This window comes from Hibiscus syriacus, unplaced genomic scaffold (assembly GCF_006381635.1).
Source record: "Hibiscus syriacus cultivar Baekdansim isolate YM2019G1 unplaced genomic scaffold, ASM638163v2 tig00110893_pilon, whole genome shotgun sequence".
Taxonomy (NCBI): domain Eukaryota; kingdom Viridiplantae; phylum Streptophyta; class Magnoliopsida; order Malvales; family Malvaceae; genus Hibiscus; species Hibiscus syriacus.
In genome coordinates this window covers 1,001,020-1,014,094 of record NW_024062901.1, presented here as the reverse complement: position 1 = coordinate 1,014,094, position 13,075 = coordinate 1,001,020, and the positions used below count along the sequence as shown (strand labels likewise).

Sequence of the window (13,075 nt, the reverse complement as noted above, 5' to 3'; positions counted from 1 at the left end):
TTATGTTCAGTTCAGAGTAGACCGCTCCACGACCGAAAAATATGTATGCTACTGTGCCCAGCGCGAAAACGGATGCAATTGGATGGTTCGCGTATCGAAGATGAAGAGGAAAAACAACAGATGGGAACTAACAGTATACAACGGTCCTCACACATGTTGTGCTAGAGGGGTCAACCAAGATCATCCCAACTTGGACTCTGAAGTGATATGCCAAGCCATCATGCCCATGGTCAAAGCAAGCTCTCATATAGCTGTTGCAGTGTTGGTTTCAGCTATACAATCGCAGTATGGGTACACTGTCTCCTATAAAAAAGCTTGGTTGGCAAAACAAAATGTCATTGCCAAACTTCATGGCGAATGGGATGCATCTTATAACGAACTTCCAGGTTGGTTTAGGCTGGTGCGAACGTTGAATTCTGAGACAATTGTGGACTTCGAAACCTCCTATGCATACCATAATGATCGAGTTCTTCGCGATCGATGCCAATTCTACCGGGTTTTTTTGGAGTTACCCACAATGCGTTAATGCTGTCAAATTCTGCAAGCCTGTGGTCCAGATTGACGGGACTTTCTTGTATGGAAAATACAAGCAAGTTTTATTATTGGCAGTTGTCCAAGATGGCAATCGCAACATTCTTCCAGTTGCTTTTGCTCTTGTCGAAGGAGAAGATACAGCTTCTTGGGCTTTTTTCCTCCGAAATTTACGTGCACATGTTATCACGAGGGAAAACATCTGTGTCATTTCAGATCGTGGAGCTGGGATCAAAGCAGCAATGGAGTCTTTGGGTCCAATGTGGAAACCACCATTTGTCCAACATAGGTATTATCTTCGACACATTGCCGCGAACTACCAGTAAATTAATTGTGCGCATGGGTAAGTGAAACTTAGCAAGTTTGTTATCTTTCGATCGTTTTAATTTGCAAAGACAACAAGTTAGTAAGTTATATATTTTTTGATCAGGTTACGAACTACTTCCTCGAACGTTTGAATCAATGTTTCAAGAGTTGCGGGCGAAGAACGAGGAAGGATATGATTACATCAGCCTCATCGATAAAGAAATGTGGACGAACGCATATGATGGTGGATATCGATATGGACACATGACGACCAACTTGGCAGAGGCAATCAATTCAACCTTAAAGGGTGCACGTCACTTACCTGTAGCGGCTTTGGTAAAGACTATATATATTTTTGTTTGGGGGTGCTTTTTGCGAAACTCAAGGGACAAGCTCAAACCTGGATGCAAGGCGGTCATGTCTATCACCCTAGATTAGTTGCAGATCTATAGAAAAAAATTGTTGCATCAAATGGAATGTCTGTAACAAGCTTCTCTAGAAGGCATGAAATGTTTCGTGTCACAGAGTTACCGCGACCTCTTCAAGGGATTGAAGCTGTGTCGTTAAGAGTAAATCTAAGGGACAGAACGTGCGACTGCGGGTTTTTTCAAGCTCTGAAGTATCCATGCTCTCATGTGATAGCAGCTTGCTCGCATACACGTCAAGACTATAACCATTTTGTGGATCTCGTATACCTACTATCTGAAGTTTTTAAGGTATACAAATTTGAGTTTCCCCCATAGGTAATGACAAAGACCCTGATGAGGTTCAAGATTGGCTTACGATTGTACCAAATCCGAGTTTATTGAGGGAGTGTGGTCGTCCAAAATCCAATCGAATTCATTGCGATATGGATATTAGAGAAAGATCTAGACAAGACAGAAGATGTGGCATTGTAGAAACCCAGGACACACTAGAAAAATATGTCCACTTTTGTTGTTATCAAGTAACAATTTATGAGGAAATGATTTATTTTATTATCAAATAATAATTCTTCTACTTTAATTTGCATTTACTTCAAGTTAATGTCATTTGATAATCACCGATGAAGATTAAAAAAACAAACACAATCATTAAATTTTAACAAACTAATAACAATAAGTATTAAATGGTAAATGATAACCAAATTACAATAACTGATATTAAATGGTAATAAAAAAAATGAACTGAAATACATTAAAAAACAAAATAAAGTAAGTATTAAATGAGAAATAATAAAAAAATTACAATTTAACAAAATAAAGTAAATACAATTATAATAAAAAACAAAATCTATCGATGCCTGCGACACGAATGTGTTCCGCAGGGCGGTGGCTGTCGGTCTCGAGGAGGATTTTTTCGTATCACTGGTTCTGACTCCTTGCTGTCATCATCATCACCATCGTCGTCGTCGTCGTCGTAGTCGTCGTCGTCGTCTTGTGTAGGTACATGAGGAGCTGATGACGATGAAGCACCTCCGTAGAATAAGGACCCTGGAGGTGTATGACTGACTATCCCACCGGCCTGCGAAAATTGGGAAAAGTTATAAAACCTAGACATCGCTGAGTGTGAAAATTGTACAGGAGGTGGTGTCTGTGCTGCGGCCATGGGTGATGAGGTTGAACCCGCCAAATATCTAGCATATGAACCCCAAGTCAGGTCTGCAAAAATAGACCTATAATAGCCTCCAGGAGGGGTCATCTGTGACGGTGGCGGTGGCGGGGTCATAAAACCGGGTGAAGGCGGTGGTGGCATCTGGTAATGGAAAGGCGATGGCGCCATCATATATGGCTGCGGCATCATATATGGCTGCGGTGGCTGCTGGGAAGGTCCTGCTGGTGCAGCTGAGGATGAACCGGAAGCACCTGCTCTCCATCCACAAGTCGGGGGACGATTGTGCTGTGTCGGTGAACGTCTCTGTCGACGTCGTGGAAAGGTCTGCCCTCGTGCATCCTCAGGAAGTAGAAACAGTTTCCCGTTACTGTTGAACCATTCATAATAATCCTCAGCATATATCAAGAAGTCAGTAAAAATGGGCTCTCTACGTGGAAGGCGCCGATGTCGATCCTCCCACAACACGACCCACTCATGATGCCTCACCAGCCAATCTGTATCTGTCTTGCCGCGTCTATCTAAGCTATGCAACTCATCCATATTGCGAGGTGCTTCCGGAATTGGTTGAAAACAACCAAACTGCCGGAGCACGCGATCAGTGGAGTGCCACTCGACGGTCGTATAACAGATTAGAGGGACCATCGCCATCCAAACATCTAATGGACCCCTCAACTCAGGTGGGATCACTGCCCTCACATCATCAATAGAATATGGCACCCATTCAAACTAAAACAAATAATATATAATTTTTATCAAAATAATAATCTAATTATATAACTATAATCTAAAATCGATTTTTAAACATTAAAATTCATACATGTGTGCCAGCCTTCTGATCGATTAGCACCCTAATCTTTTCTAAATCATCAGGTAGCTCCTGATGATTTTTCCTATCAATAGACCACCTATTCAAGGAAAAATTTTGTTATACGCTGTATAAAATTATTAATATACAAAATCAGTTTTATAATTACCTCAGAAGTAGTGGAAATACGAATGGGTTCTTCACAACGGGACATAAAAAGGACAATCGATACCATGCCCAAGACTGCAGCAGCAGGAGACATCCGTCGATAGCATTACGCCTGTAGTCAGTGGCTCCACACATCTCCATGTACAGCAAAGCCAAAACTGCCGAGCCCCAACTGAATGATCCGGCGAGACGAAAGTCGCTAAGATGTCACAACCACATGCAGTTAACTAGGTTGCGCGATTTGTCCGGCATCAGCAACTCTCCTATCAGCTGCAGTATGCATGCCCGTGCATACATCTTAACCTCATCCTCAGAGGCATCTGCGCTCAACTCCCGAAAATTGGCATCTAACCAATTTAACGGTATCCTACCTCCGATAAAATTTTTCGGGACACATCCTAGACTATCCCGACACAAACCAGTCCAAGAACCGAAAGCTATCCCCAATATCACATCTCTATCCACCGGAAGCCCCAGGTGCATAGAAACATCCTCAAGCGTGATCGTGCACTCTCCGCACGGAAGATAGAATGTGTGGGTCTCCGGCCTCCACCGCTCTACTAAGGCAGAAATCAGGTCTGACTCTATCTTACAGTGACCCTGATATCTACTTATGTAACCAAATACAGCCTCTACTAAATACGGCAAGACACGACTGGGTATCACTAACTTAAGATTCCTAATAAAAGGATCTAATACACGGTCATTCTCCTAAAAATAAATAATTACAAAAATTAATTCTTAATCTAATAATCATGTATTAAATGAATCAACTAATTATTAATAATAATTTAAATTAAATTAAAACGTTAAAATATTACCGTATCAGCAAAGTGTCGAGATATTTAATTATTAATATAATAATCATGCATTAAATAAATAACTAAATATTACTAATAATTTAAATTAAATTAAAACGTTAAAATGTTACCGTATCAGCAAAGTATAGAGATATATGATTTCCATCCGAGCGAAGTAGACTGCCTTCCATTATATATCTGCAAAAGAATTATATTAGTAAAATATTAAATAAAGTACAAATATAATAGTAAAAATATTATAAAATATACCTTAAAAAGAGAGTATTTGAGAGAAATTTAGAGAATTTGAGAGAATTTGGTGTGATAAAATTGATTGAGAATTGAGGTATTTATAAGGAGGAAGGGTCGGTAGTTAGGGGTATAGCGCGCCCCCTGCACCGCGTTATACCCCACGTTTCAGATATACAGGTATAGCGCGCTGCAGGGGCTGCGCTATACCCACGTGGTGTCAGCTCACCGTATAACGCGGTGCAGGGGCACGCTATAGCCCACGTGGCGCCAAATTATCGTATAGCGCGGTGCAAGGGGCGCGTTTTACTGTCAAGGGTGTTAGATCGAAAAATATAATCTGATCGGTGTTAGATCGATAATATTACCGATCACCGATGATATATCAGGAAAATCACCAAATTTTCCATTTTTACCAAACATTGGGCTAATAAGGCAAAGGCATCTAACCTGCTTTTAAAAGGGTAATGGTTAATGATCTGGCATGACCCACCATGATGTGGACCACCTAACCTGACCATATACTCAGAGGCGCGACTAAAGGAGAACAAACTGAACAGCTAGCTATGCTACTGATTCGCATGCGATCCTATTATTTTTGCTGACATTTGTTGATAGGGATGCGTAAAACTTGGGTCAAATGAACTATACCGAACCAATAAACTGATTTGAAGGATGTGTTAGAATAGTTAGATTTTAATTTTTAAAAATTATATTTATTTACATTTAAATTTAGTTTATACCACTAGGGTGAAGCCCTCGTGTGGACATGCGAAGGTGAATGTTGGTGGTGCATTTCATCCATTGCATATCCTCTGCCACATCCACCGTTAACTCCTCCGCATTTCATCCCTACATTTGGATCGGTCGCCCCTCCGATTCAACTCGCTAATCCATCATCCAGATCTATCTGCACTCCGATGTCATCCGTCGCGCCAAAGATTTTTGCGACGCTTTTATCCGACTGTTGGTAACACCAGACGAACGCCAATGCAAACAGGGAGAATGGCGCTGAAGGTTCTCAAACAAATGATCATGGTAATAAATAAGAATCTAATTCGTTTGAACATTGGAGTTGCCGACGATGATCCGAACTCAATTACCGTCTGCGTAACCGTCCTTCAGCTGCTCTACAAGAGCGATTTCACAACCGTCATCGACTCCGCTTGCACCGCACTCGAAATCCTCCCCGTGGCACTCGAATTACTCTTCGAGGATTGCGTCAAATGGTGCTTGAAATTCTTGGAAGTCGTGACATGGAGTGGAGGAGGAGAAGAGAGTGTTGAGCTTGATCCTCTTCTTTTACTAGAAAGAGTCAAAGGAACTTCTTACCTGCGTTTACCGGGGAATGATGATTCATGTGAAGATGTGTTGCACGGCTTGATTTTAGCGGCGATTCATAACCATCCCAACATGGAGTTCATCAAAGCGTTTGTGGCCAAGCTTCTGAGGATTCCTCGTCACGGGAATCAACCATAAGGGTTTTGGAGAGGGCGTTTGAGACTAGTTTGAAGGTTGTGAAGGAGAGCTTGGAGGAGTATACAAGCCCTGATTTTAGAGGGGATCAAAACGAGACAGAGGCGAGACAGAGGTTGAATTTGCATACGGCGATGACTAATGGGAGACATTTTGTTGTGGTTGGTTGAGACTATGATTGAGTTGAGGGTGGCTGATTCAGCTGAGAGGGAATAGAGTGAGTGACAAGCCAAAAGAAAATATAATTCATAATTAAAAGAAAATAAACGAAGATGAAGAAGAGAATAATCTTTATAGAATTAAATTCTCAAAGGAAATAAAAGCCAAAAGATAATCGTAAGAACATTCAAATACTTAAATATAATTAATAATTAAAATAATAATTTCCAAACATTTAAATTCAATTACAAAAGGAGTTTTCGTCCGTCTGTCATTTCTTCTTGATTTGACTGTGTCGCCTTCTAGAAGTTATTGTTGACTGGACTATAGATTCTGCCACGTCGATATCGTCGTGCCCAAAGTCATACCCATGTGTCCAACCTTGATTTCAGAAGAAAATAAAAAAATTACAGAAATCGCCCTTTAATTGTTGTTTTCTGAAAAATAGAATCAAAATAGAATCCTGCGCAAATCGAATTTAAACAACTCAAATCGGCAACATCAAAGAGATAACACGAAGTAATGTTTAGTAACAAATAAAAAAGCTCATCCGTGAGCAAGCTTCTTTTACAGCGGATTTGCAAAGAGCTTTTAGGGATGATGCTTAGAGGAAAATTGTTCCGGGATTCCCTGCTGTTATGCTTCGGTGTACTTGTAAGCTTGCCAATGCGGTTGCTTGCGGAACTACATTGGCTGCTACACAGGTATCGCTTTCTTGGTATATTGGAGTCTATAGGCCTTTTATGGTACTTCTAATGAATTGGTATATGTAGTGTTTAGGGATGATGCTTGGAGGAATATGCAGTGTTTATCATACAAAGTCTGATAAATTGGTATATTTGAAGTTGCGCTTTTTATTGGAACCTATAAGCTTTTGCTGATATTTCTAATGAATTGCTGCTGATTGGTGAGGATTGCTCTTTAGGTATGTGAATGCGAATTTTTGCTATGTTGTGAGAACTGATCGCCCATAGGAGCAAGTTGAATTCAATTTAAAATCCATATTGTATTACCTATACGGTATGTGAACATATTGTTCCAGTCTTTCAAAGCTCTGATGATAAACCGATTCTAAAAGTTAAAAAAACAAACAAACCAAGTTTGCTATGTTCAATGAGTTGCTGAAAGGATATTTAGGCTTTAGTTGGGACAAAGTTTTAAGATCTTCTGAAGACTAATTACAATGGTCCGAGCATGTGTTGAATCTAGGATTAAAATGACGAATGGAAGAGTATAAAACGTAATTTATTCTTACAAGATCCGAGGATAATTCCGAAATTTACCAGGAAACGGTCTACTGCTTCTTGTTTAGTTTTAAAAATTCTTCATTACATTTAAAACTTCGGTTGTTATGCATTTGTGGTTCTTGAGTTTTAGAGGTGGTGACAAGTATTTCTTGTTTTCTTCTGTCATAAGTTGTTAAAATGGTTTAGTTTCAATACATTTCAGGTTGGAATGAAGCTTGTGAAAGAATGGCTTCCCGTCTTGCTTGTGTGCAAAGACAATGTCTCACCTATACTGCCCAGCCATAGAACTCTCTACCTGGAATTGGAGGAGACATTCCTGAGAATCATCTCGACGCTGCCAATGTCGGATTGCAACAATGTCTCGGCTTCTCAACCCGAAATGTCGAAGATTGCCCCCACTTGATCACAGCTTCCAGTACATGGTTTCGCAGAGCAACTCAACCTCCTCGAATGGAAAATCTTGATTAGAAATAACTGCATTTGCGCTATGGTGGCTGTAGGCTGTTAGGCGATTAGTCACCCCCTCAGTGCCGCCTCGATGATGGAGGGTTTGGTTTTCTCCATCAGTCTTTTGTGCATGTACTAGACTGGTGCAGTGATGTGTAGACTCAAACTGGTTTCCCTGTACATAAAACTGGATATATTCCCAATGTTTCAATCAATGTTGGCAAAAACTGAAAGCTTTGGATATATGCATAAATCTTAAATTAATTTACAAGCAATATGTGACTTTTTTTACAACATCATTTTTGCAAATGTAATAAAATAAATTTAACAGTAAAATATTCTCTTAATTCAAAATTTTTTGACAATGGTTACTTGAGAAATAAGTAACCGACTAATGATATATTATAAAGGATCTAATAATGTCTTATTAATGAAAATAAATTATATATAACGATCAAGTAGGGCTCATTACCCTAAACTTAGAAATAGGGTTCCCTAGAACGAACCTATCGATTAGGGTTCTCTAAATTTGTTTAAATCTGATACCAAATCTTATATAGACCTTCAAATAGGGGCTGGTTATCAAATAGGGGGTTACATGCAAAGTAATGAAACGTTCTATTCATGACAATTGAGAAGACGCAATGTAGCTCTCGATCAAAGCTTGATGGATGCAATAATCCAACATAAAAAATTCTGTAGAATGAAATAGTATGGTAAAACGACAATAAGGCTACGAGGTTATCCTGTTTTTGCAGCATCTACTTCCGACGTAAATGCACAAAAACAATTATATATTTTGGAGCCGGATTAGAGACAAAAACAGTCAATTTACGACAACCTAACCACTGTCTACAATCTCATGAATTGCATCACTAACAGCTTCATCTTCAGATCTAACACCAAATTTCATTGCCACATCCTTTGGATCGTCAAGTCCGAACTGTAGCCGCACAAGCACCTTGACATGCATGGAACACACATGAATAATGCTTTAATGCACTAGAAAAGAAGCATTAGGCGAGGCCAAGTGACAAATAATGCAAAGCCAAGTAAACTCTGTGCTTCAATGCAAATTCTAAGCATAGTGATCTTATAGCTTCCGCAACAACAATTTTGAATTCATCGGACATAAACTTAGTTATCTGCTTCATCAAGCGATCCACACTCGACTCATTTTCCAGTCTTAGAAGGGTAGTAAAAGCAATGCTTCTATTTTGGTCAGAAATTAAACTCTCCATGTCAAATTGTCAGAAGAAATTATATGTTTTCTAAACATAACACAAGCTGCTTAAATTAGTCATAAGAAATCAAAAAGCTGTGAGCCACAACCTATTTACAAGGAATTAGAGGCGAGATATAAATTGGTCAACAGGTTAGGCTTGAACAGAGAAGCTGACTTCAACTACCAAATAAAATCCGAAAACTTTGTTAGCAAGGAATGTAGCTTACCTGGTGAAGCCATGACAGAGCATGAAACTGCACAAGGGATGGCTGCTCTTGATTGAACAGCTTCTTGAACCTCTTTACTCCATCCTTTCACAATCTCAGCGTTTGTCTGCCAAAATATTTATACCATGTTAATAAATCATCAGACTTTCGATAACTAATTTAATAACTATACAATAAAGCAACCCTTAAAAAAGCATTACCTGCAGAAAATGGATATCACTGACTAATTCTGCACTTGCGACAACTGGATTTTTGTCGACGATTGCTTGTTTCATGTATGGCTCTAGCTGAGTTGAAAGTGTTCCATCCATTATCCACAAAGAACACAAATAACATTTGCTTGATACATATATCAGTATAGCTTGTCATATATGTAGACATCAATTTTTTCATTTTAAATTTAAATTTATTATTATTATTATTATTATTATTATAATTATTATTATATATTATTTATTAAATATTACAAAGCCCAATTACAAGAACTCAGGCCCAGTTTACAAGCCTAAACAATGTGGCCCAGATACAGAAGCCCAACATAAACCCTAAAACCCAACTAGGATTTCTCATCTCATGCCCCAGCCGCCAATGATCTCCACCGTTGGATCTGGCAAGATCCAACGGTCCAAAGCTCTCCAACAAGAAACCCTAGGGTTATGATACCCTAGGGACCACGCGGCGCCGCCTCTGCCTCCAGCCGCCCCACGTCAACGTCTCAGCCAGCTGCCACGCCTCCACGAAGTCACCTTCAACCGAAGCCTCCAGAAACACCTCGTTTCTGCCCCACGTTGAAACCCTATGGTGAGTCACCACCATAGTCCGGTGACTCACCTAGGGTCACCATTTGGGACCGGTTCGAGAGCTACACCGTCGATGGCTATAAAGCCATCACCCAACCTGCAAAGAAAAGGACGGGAACCAACAGAAAAAAAGAGAGGAACCACCAATAACAGACAACAACAAGAACACGAACCCACAGCAGCCAATATAACAGAAAGAGAAGAAAAGAAGAGAGAGCTTACTCTGTCATTGGAGGCTTTCGAAACGTCGCCGGAAACCTTCGAACTTCGAAGGTAAAATCCTAGATCTAGGAAATACTATGGGGTTGTAGGAGAAAAGGATACGAAATTTGGCTTTAGGGTTAAAAGAGCTTTGATTTGGTATGGTTTTGTAAGTTTCGGCCACCACTCACGGTGGCCGGCGGTCGTGGTCGGCGCCGGAGCACGGCTGCCGGCCGGTGGTCTCTCCATCTCCGTTTTAGAGAGATGACAGAGAGAAATTTCATCTCTCTTAGTTAGAGAGAGATGAAACAAGAAAAATGAAATCATGGCCCTTAAGGGCCGGCTTAAATGGGTATAAATACCCTCATCAAAACGACATCGTTTTGGTGAGGGTATCTGTGTAATTTCATATATGGGTAAACCCCATCCACAGTCCATTATTTTTGTAACTTTATATTTTAGTCACTAAATCAATTTTTAAATTCTTTTAATTCGGTCTTTCGATTTTATTTAGTTTATAATTTAGTCCTAGCCTGTATACTTATATATATTTAAGGTAAATACCGTATTTAGTCCTTATAACTTTAATAATTTTTATTTTGACCTCTAATTAATTAATTAAGGATTAATTACATTAGTAACACCTAGTTTTCATAATATTTCAAACTAGAGCTTTTAATCTTGATATGTCATAATTTAGTCACCAATTTTAATTATAAGTTTTATTACTTTTTATATTTAATTTTAATTTTATCTATTTTACTCATTGTTTATTTATATTTTAATTTTATATGTTTAAATTTTCAAAATTATTTTATTCATATAAATATATATCTACATTCTTTTAAATAATAATGTTTATTTATTTTCAATATCAAAGAAATGGGCAGTCTTAAAACAACTGGATGTCCTATTCTGGTATTTTAAATAATTAAACATTATAAAAATTATAATTTAGTTTTATTTAAATTATTAAAATTTTAATATTTTTTAATATCGAAGAAAAGAGCTGTCTTAAGGCACCTAGAAGTCATTTTCTGATATTTCTAAATAAATAAATATTTTTATAAATATATTTAAATTAATATATTTTCTTAAAAATTATAGTAATAAAATTTGAAATAACATAATTATAAATTAAATATATTTGAATTTTTTTATTTATATTAATAGAGACAATTTATAATTAAAAAGTACCAATTTTGGGCGTTGTAGGGATGCTAATCCTTCCCTAAACGTAACCGACCACGAATCCTTTTTTATTATTAAAAAGAACGAATTTTTGGTTAAAACGCAGATCAGTTTATCTTTTAATCGATGTTTTCTTAAAAACTCTTTTAAAGGATGATTTTTAGGTATTCGACCTACCTGAACCAAAAGGACGATGGCGACTCCCAAATTATTTTAAAAACCATTTATTCACATCATTTTTCCCGCCAAGTAAAAAATTCGTGCCCGGACGAAAAACGGTTACGACAGCTTGGCGACTCTGCTGGGGATTGTCAAACTTTAAAATCAATTATAAATTGTCTCTATTAATTAGAAATTAAAAATTCATTTATTTAATTTTTAATTCTTTTCTTTCAAATTTTTATTATTTATTATTTTTATATTAATATTGTTTTTTATTCAGTTATTAATTATTTTATTTATCTGTTAGAGGTTTGAACATTTCTCCTCACACACAACACTTGCATTGCATAACACAAAGCTCTATAATTGAGTTTGTCCCTTTTAAGTGGGAGTGAAAGCGACGTCTTCGTGAGAATTTATTCTCCGTGTCAGACCTAGCAAGTAACTAGGATTGAGGGTTGACAGCCCAAGGGGGCATCAACAAGGACAGTTCGAGTACTTTTACTCCTAGAACTGAAAACCTGCATATAATAAACCCTAGAAACTCTCCCAATCTGAGACCATGCCGAAATTTTGTCAGTAGGTATACACAAAGGAGAAATAAGCTCTAGCTTTTAATTTATTTTATTTCCTTTTCTTTTTTCGGAATAAATGCATGCGAACTAGAAATCATGCGGTTAGGTTAAATTTTCCAAACAAAGCATGGAACTAGAAATAATGAGGTTAAGATTTATACCTTGATAAATAGATTTGTTTCCATTAGTTGATACTAACTATTCTATTTTTTTTATTTTTTCATGCATGTTACATTGCTCTAATCTGTTTATATTGATTTCTTTTGTTTGCATTGCATGATCATGGCATAATCAAAAGGTGTTGACTTGAAAGATTGTTCATCATATTGGAAAGAAATCGTAAATGGACAAAAAGTTCTATGATCAAACAAAATATGATGCGGCCAAGAAAAGACATCATGAGGGAACTCTGAAGATAGAGAAGAGCTATGCACCCAAAGATCGTATGCCCATTGAAGAGCAAAAGGAGATACGAGAAATAAGAGAGCAGATGTCCAAGATGATGGATAGAATATCTGTTTTGGCCAAAAGAGAAGAGATTCCTGCACAGAAAGAGAGAAAGCTTAATGAAGATAATCCTGCAATTTCATATATGCAAGGGCCTTTTGATCCTAACCAATTTGAGAAGTTGCAGACAATCATCATTTGTATTCACAAATCGTCTGGAGATACCAAAGAAATGTTGACCACTGTAAAAGCTCCCAGAGATGAGAAGAAATCATGTAATCAGAAATCATCAAAGTTTGGTCTGCTCCCGACGTCTAAAACTCAGGTTCAATCCAATATCTGTTTTGGCCAAAAGAAGAGATTCCTGCACAGAAAGAGAGAAAGCTTAATGAAGATAATCCTGCAATTTCATATATGCAAGGGCCTTTGATCCTAACCAATTTGAGAAGTTGCAGACAATCATCAT

General features: G+C 37.9%; 1 pseudogene; it reads left to right on the top strand.

The window, feature by feature from the left end:
- Positions 1 to 4,919: 4,919 nt before the first annotated feature.
- Positions 4,920 to 7,999, top strand: LOC120145345 (annotated as a pseudogene).
- The last annotated feature ends 5,076 nt before the right edge of the window (positions 8,000 to 13,075 follow it).